Raw genomic sequence first — 3268 nt, forward strand, 5'->3', positions numbered from 1 at the left:
GAGAGTCTCTCGAGCGAGAGAGAGAGAGAGAGAGAGAGAGAGAGAGAGAGAGAGAGAGAGAGCGAGAGAGAGAGAGAGAGAGAGAGAGAGAGAGAGAGAGAGAGAGAGAGCGAGAGAGAGAGAGAGAGAGAGAGAGAAAGAGAGAGAGAGAGATAGATGGCGCTGACAACGATTCACTGACACGACCACGCGCAGTCTGTGGTACGTGAGTATCAAGACCGCCCCCACTACAAGTCTACAACAAATATATTCCGGCACATATCCTACGTCCTTGATGGCCAACTTATTACTGAGACAGGCTATAAATATATATGAGGTCATTTAATCAGAGACTGAACCTCATCGTCACTAATTCTTTCTATTCCACATTCCACCTTTCTACGTATCAGAATTTCAGCATTATGAACACCAGTTAGAATTGAATTTCACGTTCGTGTACATGAGAATTCTAGCTTCATGCATATGAGAATACTACTTTCGTGCATAGAGGAATTCCATTTTTCTGTATATAAGGAATTCCACCTTTCTCCATCTAACCAATATCCAATTCCACTATTGCGCATCTGAAAACTTCGCCTTCGTCCAGTCTAGTATCCTTATACACAAGCCACGCGTGAACCTTCACTACATGCCATGAACCTCTCATCCTTCCCGCCACCCTCCCGTCTCCCTCCCACCAATTTTCAACAAGTTTGGCGACAGAAAAGCACACGCGTGGGGCAATTTCTTCCTCCCACCCCACCCGACCCAATATTCAACAATTCTGGTAGCAAGAAAAAATAACAAAAAATAAGAGAGCGTGCACGGGGGGGGGCGGTTTACCTGCCGCGGCGCCTTCTTGATCCAAGACCTCTTCTTCTTCACATCGTTGCTCTTGTCCGCGTCCACATGCGTCTTGCTGTTCGGCTGCAAATTCTGCATCTCGATGACCGCCTCGTCGCGACTGTTCTCTGCACGCATGCGAACACAGACCGTCGCTACAGAGACCGCGGCGACGCGGCGACAGTCTAACTACGCGACTACTCGCGCCGCCGCGCGGCCGAGTCTTGCAACGCAAATCTCGCGCGATTGTTAAAATTCGCGTTCAAAAGCCAACGCGAGTTTAGCGACGACGTTGGAACCGACCTGCAAAAGCCAGCACTACGTACTGTAAAAGTGAGTGCTAATACAGTTATGCCATAGCTATAATATATGCATACACGAGGACGATGTTTCTCAGGATCGTCAGTACATACATGACCAACTTACGACCACGCACGCGCCCGGTAATGAGCAGGAAAGTAATAAACGGCGGAGAGAAGACGCCACGGCCAGGCGACACGATCTCCTTTGTACGCGTCAGCTAGAAGTTCAATGACAAGGTTACACGCACGCGAGCGAAGCAACGACATACATCGACTTCTCTCGCGACGGGAAAGAGAATGAACGGCTAGCATACAGCCCTTCCTTATTACAATTTGAAAGTCCTAAAAAAACGCTCGCGACAACATGTGATCGGCTGTAGCGGGGGAAAACGCTATCACGATTACGATTTTCTCCGTATACTTTACGCACGCGTTCTAATAAAGATTGAGCTTATTTATTATTCTAATGTCGTTTACGCTGTTCAAACACACGGGAATGAACATTGCTTTACAGTGCGTTGACACGAATGTTTCTGTGTGTTATATACGCCGCGGACATACGCTACTGCAGCAGTCGGTCTTGTCGTAAGAGAAACTCTTACTGTAACATTGTATTAGAGCATTAACGTGGGCCCCCACCAACCTCGCATGATCCCTAGCTATCGTGCGTAACATACAGCTATAGCTACAACTACAGCTATAGTTACAGCTATAGTTACAACTACAACTGTAATTATAGTTATAACTACAGCTATAGCTACAACTGTAATTAATTATCAATAACTACAGCTATAGTTACAACTATAACCATGACTATGACTATAATTATCATCATAACAATATACTTTGGCGTTGCGCACCAGGGGCCCGTTGTCAGAAACAAAATTAGTCTTAACATTACGATATTTCCGACAACAGCCCCCAGAGCTTGCAGCATGCGGGGACTGTACTGTAGCGTTAAGCTCTGGCTTCATATGTGTATATACGCACCAGGTATCCAGGGATTGACACCCGACCAGGCGTACCGCGCATCGAGGGATGAGGTTCTTGCGGGAGACACATCATCATTGTCGAGGTGAAGCGTAGACAGGACGGGTAGGGAACGGGTCGGTATTGGCAGCGCAGGATCAGCTAGGAATGTCGCAATGCATGTAGTTAGGAATGGAAGCTGAAGTATGAGTTAGGTTCGGGGCACGGGCATCACACACGTGCACACATGACATAGGCATTTCACAAGGGGCATCGATTTTAGCCAACTTACCGTCCTCTTCTATGACAACTGCAAAAAATAAGCGTCAGGTTTTACAGATCAGTGTAAATAAATAACAATAGTTTCACCACTATATTATATTCCCTCGCATTACTATATGGCTTCCCTTCCGAGCTCCATCTCCTCTACCCCGCGCTCGCTTCTCTCTTCCCCGTCTCTTGCTTCTCTTTTTCTCTCCTCTCTTTCCCGTCTCTCGCTTCTCTCTTTCTCTCATCTCTTCTCCGTCTCTCGCTTCTCTCTTTCTCTCCTCCTGCTCTCACTTCTCCCTCTCTCTTTCTCATCTCCTAGCACGCTTCTTCCCAGTACACCTCCCCTCGCTACCGCTCTTCTTTGTGTACAACCCATACCCGATTACCCTCTCCTTCCCTGTCCTCCCTCTCAGCGTGGTAGCAATGCTAAAACGCGATAGAATAGAATACCAGAATAGATGCTAGATACGAATAGAAGCGGGTAACGACTGCATCGCAAGTCATCGCGAAGCAATGCGAGCAGAGAAAGAACGCGGGACAGAGGACGCCACCTGTGAGGTGCGGTCAGCCCACCGGCGCTACGTAACCTCCGTCCGGCTCCGCCCGCAACTCGTGCGGCGGCGTTGTGTGTTCGAGCTGAATGCGGCGCCGCCGTCGTACGCGCCTCGGCAACCAATACACGTATCACAAATATTTAACCTCCTCAACGCTCGGGTGTTCGCTAACTCAGCCGTGTTGACACAGAGATGCCGATACTCCTGCGGTTGACTGAGCGTGATTAAATATAAATCTTGCGGTACACGCACGCGCGCGCGCACGGGGGCGTGTGTGCGCGCGCGCGTTCATGCGTGAATATATTTATATATATTATATATATATATATATATATATATATATATATATAT

The 3268-nt window shown here is 47.9% G+C and overlaps 1 long non-coding RNA gene across 1 annotated transcript in view; it reads right to left on the minus strand.

Moving 5' to 3' along the window:
• Positions 1–842: 842 nt before the first annotated feature.
• Positions 843–3268, minus strand: part of LOC106810685 — a 4251-nt gene continuing 1825 nt past the window's right edge. The window contains exons 2-3 of the long non-coding RNA XR_001394053.1: positions 2386–2403; positions 843–950 (exon numbers count right to left, since the gene is read on the minus strand). This is a non-coding gene — a long non-coding RNA (uncharacterized LOC106810685). The remainder of the gene's footprint in view (positions 951–2385; positions 2404–3268) is intronic.

This window comes from Priapulus caudatus, unplaced genomic scaffold (assembly GCF_000485595.1).
Source record: "Priapulus caudatus unplaced genomic scaffold, Priapulus_caudatus-5.0.1 Scaffold463, whole genome shotgun sequence".
Lineage (NCBI taxonomy): Eukaryota > Metazoa > Priapulida > Priapulimorpha > Priapulimorphida > Priapulidae > Priapulus > Priapulus caudatus.